Genomic DNA, 19,257 nt, shown 5'->3' with positions numbered 1-19,257 from the left:
GTATCTTGATCAGATCCATCCACCTTTCTAATATTACCGCTTTACACACTACTACACTTCCAAGGACACACCAGAGATTTTTTTCTTTTCTGTTTTATATTGAACAAGCATATATTATATTAATAATTTAAATTAGCCTAAGTCTTTTTACAGTTCTTTTGCTTTTTCTTCTGAAAATGGTACAGAACACTTGAAGATATAAAATACACCATCAATTATTTATATTGTCCTAGAAAAGTGTAGAAATTAAAATACCTTTATTATGTTTAAATTCTGAATTTTATCAAGATTTTAATGTTTATTATTTAAGTATAATTATCTCAACATTCTCCTTTCCTTTTCTTCTTCCAGTCCCTCCCAATTACTCTCTTTAGAATAACAGTTTAACGTATTTTTGACATGGAATTTTTTTGTAACTTCAATATCTGTCATCTGTTGATTTTCTAAAGTTATGATATGCAAACCTGGTTTTATGTTCATATATAATTCATATTTTGGCTTTAAGACAATCATTATAAAATGTAAAGAGATTGTAAACCTGGGATGAACACTTCCAGAAGATAGGATTATAAATACATGAGTGTGATGATTTTTCCTTTTTCTCCCCTTTTCTTGTCATCCTTTTCCCTTCAATCACTTACTTGATTAGCAATTTCAGTACTGAATAGATATGAGGAATGAGAGTAAAATTACATCTTTTAAAAAAATCCTCATTATTTAATAAGGTGCTTATGGGGAAGAAATCAGTACTTTACAATAAACTCTTATTGGAAACATGTCAAAATATAGTTCTAGTTTATTTTCATGTCAACATAATATTAACTCTAATTTATTCTCAAAAATGTCATAAATGCACACAGTAATGCATGAACACAATATCATCATTCCTCAATTCCAACTGCCCTCAAACATTTCTCTCTACACTCTCTCTTCCCAACCTTGTGCCCTGTTTAATTACTTTATTTTATTTTTATAATCCACTAAGACCCAGTAATACTTCCCTCACAGGCATGGCCAGAGTCTTTAATGATAATTTATACTATAGCCTGTCAATAACAGGATGGTGCTATTCTTTATTGTATATTGTACAACAGAAAATGAATGTATAGGATAGGCTGATTCTAGAACATTCCAGTCTGCTCTACATCGTGCAAATGAGTGTAGGTTTTATTTTGTAGCTGAAGAGGTTGACCTCAGTAGCTTATGGGTAGAAATAAGATGGATAAATGTGTTTGATAAACTGTATAATCAAATAAGGTTGTTTGGTGTAGTGGTTGAATATGCTTGACCCAGGGAGTGGCACTATTAGGTTTGGCCTTGTTGAAGTAGGTGTGGCCTTGTTGGAGTAGTTGTGGTTTAGACAGAGGAAATGTGTAGCTATGCAATTGGACTTCGAGATCCTCCTCCTAACTGCCTGAGGATGTCACTCTTTTCCTGTTTGCCGACTGAACAAAATGTAGAACTTCGGCTCCTCCAGGACCACATCTGCCTGGATGCTGCTATGCTTCCTGCCATGATGATAATGGACTGAATCTCAGAACCTGTAAGTTAGCCCCAATTAAATGTTGTTCTTATAAGAGTTTCCTTGGTTGTGTTCACTTTTCACAGCAATGAGAACCCTGTTACAGTTGGTGATAGAGAGTATTAGACATGTAGAGCTATCTTGTAGTCCAAGTGAGAATTTTGGCAATGTGCATATGCAGGGAAGTGTGTAGTGATTATACCAGCTGTTACAAGATATTTTATGATAAGGGTCTGAGGGATAAAGTATGTTTTGGAGAATTCAGTGCATGATGCTAACTATGCATAGTAATAATTACTTAAGTCTTAAACGCACACTTTATGTTTATTCTGAGAGAAAACTGATATCAATTTTGATCATACTGAATGATTGCTAATCAAAACTAAACTGCCATTTCTCATGGTTTTTAGAACATATATATTCTATGTTCACATTTCCTGATATACATTTAGTAATTACTTTCATGTTTTCCTTTTAAATTACTTTGCAGAGTTCTCTATGATAGAGATAGACTGATGATACATATACACAGTCACACTGATGTCTTTGATTTTCTCCCACCTGCTGGGCTAATCCATCATTTACTATGTTTTTGCTTTTCTCCAAGATACTTCATGACTTCAGTTGACTTTCAGCTTTTGGATATAGTCTGGCTATTAAAACATTTAACTTAAAATAGCACTCATTCCTTTATTTTTTATATTTTTCTTTACTTCAGGAAAATGTGTCTTTTCATCATTATTTCTACCTTTCCTATGATATACCTCCTATCCCTGTCAGAATTTGGTATTCTTACAGTCCATGACAGGTGTTAAGGATTGACAAACTGATGAACATATTATTTATTTTTATTTTATATTTTATTTACATTTCAGATGCCATCCCCTTTACCAATTTCCCCTCCCTAGAAATCACCTATCCCATGCCCCCTTTTCCTTTTTGCTTTTATACATTTTTTTAAAATGTTAATCAAAGGCTTTATAAGTTTGGTAATGCTCAATCAGAACTGTCACCCAATACCCAACCTAGATATATAAACTATCTATGACTGGTGGAGAAATGTGAACATCTGCCTCCATGACCCCCTCTTTCTCTCTCTTTCTCTCTCTCATCACCTAGCTTCTCCTCTCCTTCATCTTCTATATTAAACGGGAATCTCGGAGTTTTCAATGGAAGATGCCTTGTTACTTATAGTTCTATGTGTTTCTTTCTTTGAATTCTATGCCAAGAAACTACAAATCATAGGTTTCAACAGATATTATTGACCTGTTAGTAGGGAGACTTGTTAAACCTCATTGTGATATTGACTAAGCACTGCTTGTGATATGAGAAAAAGACAGATTCACCCATTTGGAAGCACAGAACCGTCAGATTAGTGCAACTCTCTGTTCAATTTTGTTCATGGATGCTGTCACATTTTGTCAAAATTAGTAAAACTTATCAGGCATGTTAGTTTTCTTCTCCTTTTTAAAAATGTGGAAAAGTTTATAAATGGAGCACTAATAAAAACAGCAGTGATATTGATTGGCCTGAAATATGCCCATGTGAGTGGCCAGAGGTCGTGAAAAAATTTACTAAGACGATAATGTATTTGATGGTAAAATAGTGTGTTTAAAAATTAACTTTACGTTTGTAAAGGGCCGTTTTTAACATTGTAGAGAATAAATACAGCAGCCAGGTGAATGAGCCAATGAAGAGACAGCAATATAGATGGCTGGACAGATCTTTTTTTTATAACCTCATACTTTAATTTATGGTAATTTTTAATCTAAATACCATCCTTTTCCATTGTAATTCTGAAGTCTTTTTCCAATATCTCAATTTAAAACTCATTCAGACAACATGGGTAGTCATACTGTGCTATTCGAATTTACACAACACCATAAATGTTTGAAGCAAGGAAGTTCATCATCTCTGTTTCGACAATGGAATTTTTTCTACTTGGATTAAATTATTATATTTCATTCTACCAAAGCATCAAGGATGGAGATGACTGCTGTGAACTTGAAATTTTCAGATGGAAAAGTGTCGAAGAACATAGCATGTTTATCAATTTCTTTCTGTCCAGGCACTGTACACTTGCCTTTTCATCAGGTGAGCAGAGTCTTATGTAATGAGATTTGGGAGAATGCATTGGAGTGAGGGAGTGATCGGGCATTCTGTTGGCATATTCAAGTGAGGCAATGTTACAGGACAGAGAAGAGATAGAACGTGAAATGAATCAAACCAGCATGTTGTTTCATAATTATATTTCTGTAAAATGTATTACTCTCCAGGGCACTGTGAGAAAATAGCTCATTTACTGTGTGTTTATTCAAGACCTCAGCCTCTGATCTCCAGATTGGCACAGGTTGAAGAGCAGCAGCTACTAAAATGACGAACAGCCCACAGTTATTTCCAACTACTGCTAGGTCTTGAGGATTTATAAAAGCAAAGTGTAATTTAAAAGATTGTGCAATGCTAGTTTCTCCTGCGTTCCTTGTGAATTTTACTTATGTATAGGTATAACTATAGGTATAGGAGTATAGGTATGTATAAACACACACACACATATACACACATATACATAATACATACATACATACACATGTGTGTGTGTGTAACAGTCTCCCAATTTTTGCTATCCCCTTTGTTGTTCTTTGATTGGCTTTCAGTTAAACTTTTAGAGAAAAACAAAGTAATTGGACAAAGAAATTACATAGAATAATGACATGTGAGAGCCTGGTCTTTTATGCAGGATATGAAGATGGAGAGGAACCATGAATCAATGAATACTAGCAGTCTGATAAAGCTGGAAAATGCAAGTAAATAGATTACCCTGAGAAGTCTTCCAGCATGCTTTCCTGTATATGCCTGTCACTTATTCAATCTGATGAGGAGATTTAACTATTCAGGACTGTAAGACAATACATCCAGATTTCTTTATACTATTTTTAACTATTATAAAAATGACAGAAATTATACACTGTATCTTAGTTCAGTAAATATTTGGAACTATGTTATTCATAGTAGAGAGGCAGCAATCAAATGGAAACATTCATTATGCTTTAAATTATTTTTATTTTACTTTAAAAGTGACACATTTTTAGAGTATATTTGGGTAATAGATTTACATATACTACATGGGCAACCATGCAAACATACATGTGAGTATTATACAGAATTGGGAAGTTATATTTAATAATAATGACTACACACACACACACACACACACACATATGTATATATACATATATATATATATGTATATATATACATAAAACAGCAATTAATGAAGAAATAGGCAATGAATTTGAAAGAAAGTAAAGATGAGTATATAAGTGGAATTCAAACCAAGAAAAGGAAGTGTTTAATGATGTAATTATATTATCATCTCAAAAATAAAAGAAAACACACAGAAAATTACTTAATCCTCCTAAGATGCAATGTACATAACTTATGCCACTGGCTTTCATGTTATTGTCATTAAAATAATACTGAAACAAGTGTAGCTTCTAATAATATGATTAAGATAAAAAAAATAATTGATCTCATAAACAAAGATCTAAACAATTCCCCATAAATCCATGTCCATTTTAGAGTTCCTGATCCTATATCCTTCTTAGATGAAAAATATTCTCAAATGTCTTTTATGTTTTTTAGGAGAAACATCATTAATGAAGCTATATAGACCTGATAGTAATTCAGATTACTATACAAAAGTTTTATGAGTTCTACTTTTATAATGAATTATTTTTCACCGATTCTATTCTTCTTTCCTGTCTCTGACCAACTTTATAACATGTGGCCAATAGCAAGCTTTAAAGATCACTGCATAGGCTATATGCTTTATATTAGTCTATAAATTAATTTTAATAATATCTTGGGTATGATTTGTATGATGTTTTATATTATTTATAATTCATTATCAATCATCTATTTGGAGGATGTTTATTGCTGGGTTTACTTTGATGAAGTTAAAAGAAAATCAGTGAGTAATCACTTGGACATAAGTATTAGATTTGTATAAAGATATTATTACACACAAAAGTAAGGCTATTGGAAATTAACTCCTATAAACTGTCAATAATATAGCTTGTTATTTAAGTAAATATATATACATGTTTCTACATATCCTTATACATATAAATCATTGTGCATAATTTTCATTCCAAGTACATATAATATCAATCTACCAAGATTAAATTTACATGTGATTAAGTTCCGCTTAGTATATCCTGCTTTTAGTGAAAATACAAGGATGTTGGTAGTTGCCTACAAAGTGAAAACTGATATTTATTTATGAGAGAATCATAAAAGATAAATAACTTTGTTTAGTAAAAAAAAATGACTGATAAAAAGCTGAATCCTGGTGACACGGAATTGCATTGTTGATTTCCTTAGTGTGACAATCTCAGTGCCATCCTATTTTATTGAGACCTAAGACAATTTGTTCATAGTATGAACAGGGACTGGCTGCAAAGCATTGTGGGCAATGCTAGACAATCTAGTACCCTGGAATCACAAAACAGAAAAATATCCAGTGTGAAGTTAAAGCCATAAAGGCCAAGGCTCTTCTCTGCTGTAATTTTAATTAACTACATAATTATGATAAGGTTTATTGCCTATGATTGAAGGACACCGTTAAAGGCCTTAGGGCACCAAAGTAAGTTAAAATATTTTTATGTTTGCTTTTCATTTTTATTTCTCAAGTCTCACATTTGACATTCCAAGGACTTGTGCCATTCAGCTTGCCCACATGGAAGCATGTTTAAGAATGATTAAGCATACCAAGCCTATTAACTTTTGTACTTGATAATTAGAGGGTAAATAAACATTGGCTTAATCATCAGTTTGTTTATTGCTAGGCCTCCCTTATACTCACCAGGTACATTGACATTAGACTTTGACATAATTAAAGCAAGTCATTAAACATAATCCATTAATTTAGAATTTATGGAATATATGATGATATAATAGATATCCAGCAAGTTATTCTTAAATATACCAATGTAACTTCTAGGGTCTTTGAAAAGAAGTCTGCCTACTCAATTGGTGAAATCACCATGGGCTTTTTATAATTTATAAATAAAATATAATATATAAATAAAATTCTTTATAAATAAAATTTTGTTTGTACTAAGTAGAAATGAGTGAGGCTAGTTATTGACTTTTTCTCATTATTTCAACCATTTTAACCTAGTAATAAAGTCTTATTACAACTCTGCCAGAGAATCGTGGTCTAAACATAGATTATTATAACATGTCAAATGAAGTTGACAATGGATTTTAGGGATGTATATGTGAAATGTAGACATTCTATTTCATTGATAAAACATAGAGCAAAGTTTACAAAAGAATGTTATTTAATTACCTAAAAACTTGTTGGTTACTAATTTTTAAGCAGGGATGATCATAATAGCCATCTAGTAGCTCATAGAGTGGTCACTGTTGTTGTTAATATAAGGATATATATTTGCTCTGAATTTGAACTTGAAACATCATTTTTACTGTTGCAACTTATTTCACATTAAATGTAATAATTATAAAAGTTAGATTTATAATTATATAAGTTAATTATTTTATTAAATGTAATAATTATAAAAGTTAGATGTTCCCCAGCTGAATGTTAGCTTATATGCTGGCTGCAGTTACCAATCCAAACAACTCCTTAGAAAGAAATATGGTTTTAGCCCCTCTTGTAATTTCATGTATGTGATAGCATTTTATACTGCACAATATGATTTTCATACCATGTTCAAGACAATTTATTGTAGTTGTGCAAAAACATACAAATGAACTTATCAATGATTTCTCCTGCAATCATTATACTGTTGAAATCATGGAGAGTTGATATTTATAACTAATACTTTCTAAAAAGACTTGTTTTTTCAAGTATAAAAACCAAAAATACTGTCAGACTTTACCCTATGATCTTACACTTTGGTTATCTACCACATTGGCCTTCCATGAAGGGAGGGAGGGAAAAGAGAGAAAATAACTATAAAAAACTATAATCTACCTGTCTGTGTAACTATCTATCTATCTATTATCTATGTAGGTCAATCTATCTACCTGTTTTTAATAAATATCAAGAAATATAATTGTTTTGGATGGCCCAGTGTAGAAGAATTCCAGGGCAGGGAGATGGAAGTAGGTGGGTGGGGAAATACCCTTATAAAAGCAGGGGGAGAAAGGATGAGATAGGGGATCCTTGGGGGGAGGGGGCAGGAAAGTGTATGACATTTGAAATGAAAATAAAGAAAATATCTAAAAAAATAGAAAAAGAATCACTCTTTGTAGTTACAGTATGAAAAAGACACAGTGCACGTTGAGTTTAGCAGATTATAAAAGATATCCTTTGAAAACTACCAGTTATTGCACATTAAAGAAAAATGGCCAAACCTAGATATTTCTTCTCTTCACTGAAGGCCAAGTATACCTAATGAAGATCTATGTGTTCATTTTCAATTGTAAAATTAAATATTTTCTCAAAAATATCAAGAATATCTATAATTGTTGGTCATGGGGCATTTAACAGTATCAGAAATTATGATAGGCTATAAGTGCATACACTCCGTTAACCATCACATATGTGAAATGCTATCATTACTTCCACTTTAGACATTTAAAGGAAAGGGTTGCACAGTTGATATGATTAACTGGGACATGCCATGCACACATTACACGAAGCTCATGTGTTGAACCAAGTTTGCCCAAAGAGGAAGCTCCTGTTCCTAATTATGCTGTTTTCCTTTATACTGATTACAGGCATATGCATCATGATGGTGCTGCTCAGCTTTCTCTTCCAAGAATTGCCAACTTAATTAGATGTTAGAGCAGTTAAAGCCATCTTACTCATTTAAAGTAATTTAGAGTGTATTTTAATTTCTATTGTTTACATAACAATAGCTTTATATTTCATTGAATTAATATCAACAGCTATTTTAAAATAGAATTCATTTAAAATGTATTTATTGATGGATATTTATGTAAATGTATTTCTCACATGTAAAGATACCATATACATATACCATGTATGTACCTGGTAACAGCAGAAGTAAAAAGAGGGCATCAGGTACCATGGAGTTAGAGGTATAGATGGTTGTGAGTTACCATATTATTTCTAAGAATTAAGCCTGAGACCTCTTAACAGCAATGGGTGCCCTAAACTTCTGTGACAGCTATCAAACACCAGAATCTTTTGTAAGCCATTCTTATTTATTCATTGAAATATATGTATATTGTATATATACACACATGTAATATACATAATATATAATATGTAATATATGTGTACAATATATACATATATCTATAGAATGTATTTTTGTCACATGCACCCTTAGTTGTACAACTTTCCTGGGATGCAGCCTGCAACCCCTCACAATTTCATATCCTTTGTTTTATTGACATTAGTAATTCTCTGAGCTCAATCTGTGTTATATGTATGTGCACAAACCATCCACTGGAGTATTGACAATCTACCAGTGATGATCTAGATACCATAAAAGCAAAATGACTCAGTCTTACAGATGTATGCTCAACTGCCAATTGTTCCTCAGCTAGGAACTGAGATTTGTGAGTCCTCCCTAGTCAGAGGATGCTGAGTAATAACAGCTGCAGTAAGTCTATGTCTATCATGTTTCCATCATGGTTAGACGGCAGTATCCTACATCATGTTGCTTCCTATTGCCCAAGACTTAGAGAACAATGATAAAATCCCTGGATGACCTACTTTTAAATTTACAATACTAAAATGATAGAATTATTAATTATTAGGTTTGCATTGAGAATTTTACCTCATTCATATAAAATGAGATAGTAACTTACAATGAATGTCCTAGTTACTGGTTTTTTTTTTTTTTTTTTGGTTTTGTTTGTTTGTTTTTTTGGTTGGTTGGTTGTTTTGTTTTGTTTTTGTGTGTGTGTGTGTGTGTGTGTGTGAAGAGACAAGCCAAGGAAACTTTAATAAAAAGAAAGTACTTAATTGAAATCTTGTGTATAGCTTTATAGGGTGAGTGCATGATCATTATGATTGACAAAAGAAAAGCATATTACTGGAACAGTAACTGAAATCATTATATCCTAAAAGACAGGCAAGACACAGAAAGACACTGGGCTTGACTTTTATCTCAAAACCCATCCCCAGTGACATGCTTTCTCAAACAAGTTCACACTTATTTCATCAAGGCTACACATCCTAATGCTACCTAAGCTGTTCCATGAACTGGATACAATTATTTAATTATATGAGACTATGGGGACCATATTCATTCAAACCAATACAGTTAATAATGTCAATATTAATTCAACTAGTTTTATTTTTTTCTAGAAGTGATCTTATTGAAACAAACTTACATTTCTTGAGTACTTGATAAGAAATACTAGAACAGTTTTATACACAGTTATAAGTATGTACAACGATTCCCATCATTTACATCTTGAATTAATGTACTAAATTTGCAAAAGGCCACCATTTTGCTGCTTAGTTTGAACTGTCATCTTGACACAATCTAGTTAATAAATGTAACTTTTATTTGCTTGATATGACTGTCATCTTGGAGACTTACTACTGAATAAACTTACCATTTCTTGTTCTTTTTGAACTCTGGCTCACTGGTTCAACTCAGTTGTTCTGTTCAAAACTCTTCTCCAGGATGACTGCTTTAAACTGGCTTCTCTTAGCTTCTGACTGAATTGCTCTGCTTGGCCTTAAACTAACTCTGTCAATCTGCACTAATTTGGCTCTTTCTCATTCTCTGACTGCAACCTGCATCTGGACTGACAACTTGAACTAAACTGAACTGATGCACTGAACTGAACTCAATGAACAAACTTACAAATGAACTCAACTCCATTTTTCTGCACATACTGCACTCCCAACTGACTGTCTTTCTGTGTGATGCTCTTAAATAGCTTCACTCTCCTCTGCTGTTCTCTTAAGAATTGGACATATCCTATCTCTGACTCAATTTGTCAAATATTTCTCTGATTCATCACTTTTGTCTACTAGGTCATGTCTGTATTCCAGCAAGAGGAATTAAACATGTGTGTCCTGTCTTCATTCCAGCCAAATCATATCTTTAGATGTGATTCCTTGCCTTAGTGGCAATGTTATTGGATTAAAATTGTTCTCTACAGAATTGTCCAGAAAGACAGTTTCCAGAAGATATTATCTAAATTAGCTTCGTCTGTAGGAAAGTCTCTAGGTAATTATCTTCATTTTTACCTGCTACAGGAAAGCCCATTGTCAGTGACCATATTCCCTAGGCTTGGTGACATGGTCTGTATAGGAGTGGATTAAAGATTCAATTTGTCTCTCTTGTCGCTTGCCTGGAGTTGGGAAGTGACTAGATGATTGAGTTGTTCCTAACTTCTCTCCCCTAAAACGAAGGATTGCAAGTTGCAATTTTAATCCAAATAGACTCTTACCCCCATGTGTTTCTTTTTGTTAAATTATCTGTTATAGCAACAGAAATAAAACTAGGACAACTGTGTCCAGCAAGGTTTATTTTGTGTGTTGTATGCTCCAGGGGTTTTATATAATGCACACTATTTGTGGTCGCCATTACACTACCTTTTCAACACATTTAAAAGCCCTAAAAATCCTCTCTGCTTCACTGAGCCTGCCATACACACTCATCTTGAAGTCTGGCAACCAGTGAATGTTTTACTATCTCTGCAGTTACTCCTTTTACACTGTGCCAAATCATCAGTATTGAATTTTGACTTTCTTGTTTTAGCAGAATAAATCACTAAAATTACTTTTATGTCATTTTGTAAGTTGAGTCACATTTATTGAAGAATATTTCATGTGATAGACACAGTGACACTGGTTTACTAATTCACCCACAGGAGGTATAACTTTTATATAGGCATGCAACAAACATTTGCATGAACATAATTTTTTCCAAAACATTAGGCAAATACATTAGAGCATGATTCCTGGATCATATGGTTAACTAATGTTCAGCCTTATGAGAAACATCCAAACTAAATTCTAAAATGAGTGTTAGTTACTTACTTTGTTGGTCTGATAAAATCCCAACAAGGGAAGTTAAGGAGGAAAGAATTTATGATGGCTCAAATTCTGAGAGTACAAATCCATCATGGCATAGAAGACACAGTAGCAGGAGCTTGAAGTAGCTAGTTACATTGCATCTGCATTCATATGAATACCGATGCTTGGTTCATTTGCATCATTTTATTCAGTCATCATTTATATCAGCCTATGGATAGATATCACCCACACTTATTGCTTCTTCCCACATCAGTGAGCCCAATCTTCCCCATACCACACAGACATTATGTAAGGGGAGGTGCTGATATTAAGTCTAGTTCCCTAATTGGTTCTTAGATTTGTCAATAAAGAAGGCCAGGAGACAATTTCTGGGAGAAAAAAGTTATTGAAAGGACTGAAGAAGCTGAAGGTGTTTGCAACCCATTAAGAAGAACAACAATATCAACTAACCAGAACCCCCTAGAGCTCCCAGGGACTAAACGATCAACCAAAGAGTGGAGGGACCCTTGGCTCCAGGGGCATACTTAGCAGAGATTGGCTTTGTTGGGCATCAATGGGAGGAGAGGCCCTTCATCCTGTAAAGGCTCAATGTCCCAGTGTCAGGGAATGCCAGGGTGGGGAGGTAGGAGTGGGTGAGTGAGTGAATGGGTGGGGAAGTGGGTGAGTGAGTGGGAGAGTAGGTGGGTGAGTGGGCAAGTGGGTGGGGGAACACCCTCATAGAAGCAGAGGGAAGGGGTATGGGATAGGGGGTTAAAAATTTGAAATGTAAATAAAGAAAACAACCAATAAAAGAGAGAGAGAAAGAGAGAAAGAAAATATAGGCGGGGAGAGGGGGCTTTTTCTCCAGTGCTTTGGAGGGAGCAAAGCAGCAGTCATGTAAGATCTCAGGGCAGGTAGGTCCTGCAGGTTGGTTGGGGCTACCTGATCCAAGCCACTAAGTTTAGGGCAGGAAGAGAAATGCAGGTAATAAACAATAAGGGCCTTTCTTTCCAGGAAGGAGATTCTTCGCCCAGCAGCTGAGCCTAGCCAGCAGGTTCTAAAACAACAAAGCTGTCTGTGTATCCTTTATCTGTGGATTCTAGGGTCTCAAGAGTGGGCTGATAACTTGGCCCATCCTGGAGCAAGGGTCCCTGGAGTGAACTGTTGGAGGTGTAGATTCCCACAGCAAAGACAGGCAGAAAGAGAGAGGCTGAGTTGGGGCTGGCAGCAGCAGATACCAGAGGCAAGCTGGAGCAAAGGGGATTAGAAAAGGAAGCTGGGTTGGGGTTGATTTTGATCAATCCTGGAGCTAAACCAGGTGAGACAAAAGGGAGGCTGGAGGAGCCAAAGCGAGGTGGTTCCCAGGCAAAGACAGTAGCATGATTTTAAAACTACACACAACAGACATACATAAAGGGTAGTCTCCTAGGTGATTGTTAATTCTAGCAAGTGGACAGTCAATACTAAACATTGAAATGAAATGCTGTTTTTTTTTTTTTTTTTTTTTTTTTTTTTTTCATTTCTACTGCAAAACAATGAGGGCTGATCCAGACCTACCTCTGCCTCAGCTCATAGAACTGTTGGAACTTTCTGCTCTTATTAGTACTCGTGAACTGATTTAACCAGAGTTTCATCACTCAAAAGATTTTTGAACATCGTTTCTTCAGTCTATTTGGCACCGAAGGTATTCCTTTGACTATATATAAACCTTTGGATTGTTATTTATATAACATTTATATAGATCATTTATATAAATAGATCATTGGGCAAATTGTGCAAAAGCAAGTTTTAAATCAATTAGTGAAATTGGAAATTTTAGTTTCTAGTTTATAACATTACTTATCCCAGTGACTTATAATATCAATTCAAGTATGTACTATATATGATTTTATATATATGTGTGTGTGTGTGTGTGTGTGTGTGTGTGTGTGTGTGTGTGTGTGGAGAGAGAGAATTTATACAAATTTTCTTTGTTCTATGCACTGATGCTCTTTTGTGTATCAAAATAATACCATCTTTGTCAGTTGTTTGGAAACCAGTAGCAGATCCTAAAACATTCATATAAATTCAATTATCTTTCAAATGTAGTGAGTCATTTGTTTTTTAAAAGCACACAAACAAATATAAAAAAGTGTATTAGAGACTGCAATTCTTCATTCTTAAAATTCAGATCAACTTGAAACCATTGTAAAGGGACATTGAATTGTCATTTTACTCATAAAATAAATTATGCCAAATCTCTCAGACTGCAGAAATAAGCTTTGGGGTCAGAGACCCAGGACTAATTATCATTGTGATTTTAGACAAGTCTGGACTGGCTATGACACTCCTCTACACTTCAAATCCATTTACACTTAAAACAAAATATAACAGGAGCAAATGACAGAGAGAATGCAGTGAAGAGTACCTTGAAGCTGCTGTGTGCACTCAGTGCTAGCTATTGAAATTGTAAATGAATATGAGATATACACAGCAAATATAAAACAAAATAAGCTTAAGTTTGATGACTAACAGTAGCATGTATATTTGAAAATGAAAGGTTTTCTCGTGACATACATTCTCTTACACAGTGTAGGAATTTATAGATTGATCATTTTTATTTGTATACAAAGTAATTTATTTCAGAATAACAGTTCTGATGGCTCATAATACAAACATAGGTTCCCAAAGCGTTGTGTAAGTAGAACATTACAATATGCTATGACAGACAATTTCTGGGTATAAATTAAGCTCCTACTTAGAGAGTTTACTTTCTTTCTTTCTTTCTTTCTTTCTTTCTTTCTTTCTTTCTTCCTTCCTTTCTTTCCACTCCAGATTTTATTCCCTACCCCCATCCACCCTGTTACTATTCCACATCTGATACCTCCAGCCCACACCCCTGTCTCCACAAGGCTGTCCCCAATTCTAAGCCCCACCCCACCTGACCTCTAAACTCCCTGGGGCCTCCAGTCTCTTGAGGGTTAGGTGCATTATTTCTGATTGAACACAGACCTGGCAATTCTCTGCTGTATATGTGTTGGAGGCCTCATATCAGCTGGTGTATGCTGCCTTTTTGATGGTCTAGTGTTTGAGAGATTTTCAGGCTCCAGATTAATTGAGACTGCTGGTCCTCCTACAGGGTCACCCTCGTCCTCAGCTTCTTTCAGCCTTTCCCTAATTCAACCACAGGAGTCAATAGCTTCTGTCCATTGAATGGGTGCAAATATCTGCATCTGTCTCTTTCAGCTGCTTGTTGGGTCTTTTGGAGGGCAGCCATGACAGGTCCCTTTTTGTGAGTGTTCCATAGCCTTAGTAATAGTGTCTGGCCTTGGGGCCTCCCTTTGAGCTGGATCCCACTTTGGGCCTGTCACTGGACCTTGTATTCCTCGGGCTCCTTGCCATTTCCATCCCTGTAGTTCTTTCAAACAGGAACAATTATGGGTTGGAGTTTTGACTGGGGGATGGTAACCCCATTCCTCATTTGATACACTGTGTTCCTTTTGGAGGTGGGCTCTATAACCTCACTCTAATTTCATCAAAGTTCCCTCCCTTTAAGTTCTGAGAGACTCTCACCTCTCAGGTCTTTGGTGCATTCTGGAGTGTCCCCCAACCTCCTACCACCATAGGTTGCTGGTTTCCATTCTTTCTGTTGGCCCTCAGGGCTTCAAACCTTTTCTCTCACCCAAAACCAGATCAGGCTCCTTCTCCCCTCAACCCCCATCCACTTTCTCTCCCAGGTCCCTCCCTCCCTCCCTTCCTCCCCACTTGTGATTGCTTTCTTCTCCCTCCTTAGTGGAAAATGTGGTTCATTTACACAATGGAATACTACTCAGCTATTAAGAATGAGGATCCTGAGTTTTGCAGACAAATAGAAGGAACTAGAAAATATCATCCTGACCCAAAAAGACATGCACAGCATGTTCTCACTAATAAGTGGATATTAGCCAAAAATAAAAAATAAAGGTACAGAATACCCAAGATATAGTCCACAGAACTCAAAAAGTTCAACAAGTGAGAGTTTACATTTTTTTCTCTTTGAGAGAAACAAGATGGAAGAAGCAGCGAAGAAGACCCCCCTGAAGGACCAAACCCAAGAGCAAGAGCTGCTGTATACCCATGTTCAGCACTGATGTCCCCTGCTGCAGCCATTCCCAAATGAAAGGCTGAAATGGATGCTAAAGGAAACAAAGCCAAGGTGAAGAAGGAGCCAAAGAGAAGATCTGCAAGGTTATCTGCTAAACCTACTTCTGCAAAGTCAGAGCCCAGTCCTAAAAAGGCCTCTGTAAAGATGGGAGAGAAGGTATCCACAAGAAGAAGAGGAAAGCAGACACTGGTAAGAATGCAAATAATCCTGCAGAAAATGGAGGTGTTAAAACAGATCAGGAACAGAAAGCTGAAGGTGCTATAGATGCCAAGTAATATGTTTGCATTTTTGATAACTATATACTACAGGTGACTGTACAGTTTGAAATACTATTTTTTACTTTTTAAACCCTATATTTTTAGCATACAGAACACTTCATTTTTGAGGGAGAAGAATCATATGTCACTTACAAAATAGTTCTCAGGCTGGATTGAGGACAGAAAACCCATTTCCCTGATAATTTTTAAAGGTTCCTGTTGGCTCCCAGGAGAGACATCCTTGTCTTCACATAGGTAGCCACAAAGGCACAAAATGCCTTGTGGTCTGTGAAAACTCTAAATTTATTGTTTTATCCTCCTCCTCCTCCTCCTCCTGTGCCATCAACATAGACTTAATTCCCTTAAAACTAGAGTCCTGTTGGGACCTGGCCCCCCAAATGGTTTTTCCAGTCTATTGGGAAATGTGGACTTTGCAGTGACTTCATTCAGTGTTCTCAGAAAAGTGCTGGTTCCTTTTATAAAAGATTGTGGATCTTCAGATTATAATTCTGCCATTTTCATGTACTAAAAGTCAGGGTTGGCTTGTGAAACGTTGTTTAAAAAAAATCCTTAATTTGAAATGTCAACTCTCATTCTAAGCTACTCTCCCACTTTCAAAGCATTGAATGAAGATTTCATTGGGTTTTATGGTAGCTTTCTGATTTGGTAGTCTATACAAGAAGGGAATTAGAAAGTTCTTGTATATTGTTGATTGTCTGCCCATGTCCTGCCTGAAATACAATGATTGTTTGTGAAAAGTACCTTTAATAAACTAGAAACAGTTGAAAAAAAGAAAGAAAGAAAGAAAGAAAGAAAGAAAGAAAGAAAGAAAGAAAGGAAGGAAGGAAGGAAGAAAGATAGATTAGTAACTAAAGATAGACTCCATGTGATATCAGGTTGAACTGACAGTTGTGAGCATGTTTAAAGTGGCAGAAGCTGATGTTATGCAGATGTTTCATGGAAGATGTTTTTATGTCAGTAAAAACAATAAAGATAATGGAGTACAACCATGTGTAGGACTTTGAAGGCTTTTACCATGATATAATAAAAGTTAGTTTCCTAGATAGACATTTTACCATGATTCACTGCCCCCTCTCCCATGGTTAGGTCATCTGTGCTCATGAAGTACAGCTCAGTGAAGTTAGGATCTTCCATTTCCCAAATGACTAAACAGACCTAGTGTTTCCTTCAATATTAAACAGTATTAAAGGGGATGTCAGAAAGATAGTTTCTGGGTTATAAACATAGAAAAAAATCAGAGGAATGAATTATATATAAACCCACAGGTAGGAAAAGGGATTTCACAAGCACACATTCCAAGAATGAATGCCCAAAGACAACGGAGATGAAAAGTCTGGCATCAAAAATATATCTGGCTACAACTGATTGGGACCCGGGACATCTGGGTTCTCAGTCAGGACCAATAGGTTGAGTTCTACAAAGGTAAATGCAGCAGACAGCTCTGGTCATGAGCAAATTGATATGTTTGATGCTCTTTCATTTCAATGATCCTTCACATTTCTGTGCACCTTTTTTTTTACTCCACTGTGGAAACATTCACTTTGGTAGCTAAGACTTGGATTATAATTTAAGAATTTCAGCATCGCCTGGTACTTATTAGATGTAAGGAATCCCATCCCTAGAAAATGAAATCAGCTGTCTCACTAATCTTCAGATTATTCTTAGGCAAAGAAGACAGCAGGGCATGGCTGTTTCTCTCTTTTTCACTCAGCACCATTAGACATTTTCTATTAGTTACAAATCCACAAGCCCTTTGCTCCAGATTGATGATGTCACATCTAGCTAATCTAATAAATGGTACTGTAGTTGCATAACAATAGAGAATAATATACTCCTGAGAACAACAGGACATCTGACTTCTCTCCTTAGACTTCATGAGAATTTTTCCTCCACTGAATTACATAAGTCAAGAAAGTGAGCATCTATTGGCTTGTTTAACCCAATCAAGAAAGAACAAGTTTCTTCATAGACAGAAGGAAATACTCTTTAATGACCTATTCACACTAACTTTTACCTACTATTTGGATACAAATATATTGAGACGGATACTTGGTTGCTCACTATTTATGTAGTTGATAAGATTACAACAAACCCATGTACTGTTACCATGACAATGGAAACATAACTATATTTTTTCCTGTATAGGTACTGAAGTTTTGTTTGCTGTTGTTGTTGTTGTTATGTTTATGATGACTCAAGCATTTGAATAGAAATTTGGATGAATTTTTCACTATTATGTGATTTAAATGCAACATTTAGCATTCATTGCAGTAAATAAGCAGAAGCAAAGAAGTATCAACTATGGACCAGTGAATTTGAAGTCTGCCACCAGGATTGTGTTTGACTGAGCACAGGACCTTATTATAACTGAATTCTTACTTTGGACACATTTTCTTAATCATAAGGTGAGTTTATTTAGAAAGAAAGTGTTCTCTAAGTAGCTTCTAGGTCAATGGTGCGTTTTTCTGTGACTATAAATCTATTCTTAGTTTATATTGTTAGCTTTTGTAGATGAAGTGGCTTCTCTGTATATTCCCAGCTTTCAAGAAGTTATGTATCCAATTTATATGGATGAAAGAGTTGAATTAACTGGAAAGAGTTGTATTGTTTCACCTGATATGTTGCATGAGGTGTCTAGGCGTATACTTTAAGCAATTTTTGCAGGCACTTTAATATGGAAGAGTTAGCTCAAGTGTACAGATACTGAATAAAGTTGCTACAAAGCAAGTTTTCTTTACAGTGCCACTGCTGTATGCATGCATATGTCAAATAATTGACTCTTCAAGGCAGACAAAGAAACAAATACAGTGAATATATCCATACACTACAGAAAGAAAAGATAGTAACACCTAATTCCCTGGGAAAAGTTGAGGCAAAGACTTTAGTTAATGCTTTGCAGGACAATGAGCCATCAGGTACAAAACCACTCATGACTGAAGTTTGTCAATGTTATCTTATTTTGAAACAAGATAATTTAGCAGAGGTAATTAGGATTTAGACATGTGGTAATTTACTATGGGTCAATGTTGTTGCTCTAAATGAAAAGGCAAAGGGAAACAATGCACACACACAAAAGACACTGGAAGACTAACAAGATGAATACCAGGACAGCCACCTGAAGCTGGAAGAAACGCTAAACTAAGTTCCGTGTTTGGAGTGTTCCATGGGAACTCAACACTTCGAATGTCAAACTTATGCTATCCAGAACTGTTGAATAAATTGGTTTAATCATGCATTCTTTTATGTTGTTTCAGTAAAATAACTTCAGGTAATTAACACAGTTTAGGTTTAAAAAAATATTTAGTCAAGTATTTCTCACCTTAAAATATAGCTTTAAATGGAAAAGAAATAC

General features: G+C 35.2%; 1 pseudogene; it reads left to right on the top strand.

Annotated features, from left to right (window-relative positions):
• Nucleotides 1-15,612: 15,612 nt before the first annotated feature.
• Nucleotides 15,613-15,902, top strand: LOC143435622 (non-histone chromosomal protein HMG-17 pseudogene; annotated as a pseudogene).
• Nucleotides 15,903-19,257: the final 3,355 nt, after the last annotated feature.

This window comes from Arvicanthis niloticus, chromosome 22, assembly GCF_011762505.2.
Source record: "Arvicanthis niloticus isolate mArvNil1 chromosome 22, mArvNil1.pat.X, whole genome shotgun sequence".
NCBI lineage: Eukaryota > Metazoa > Chordata > Mammalia > Rodentia > Muridae > Arvicanthis > Arvicanthis niloticus.
Note: the sequence above shows the minus strand (reverse complement) of the source record. Positions and strands in the feature narration are given on the sequence as shown.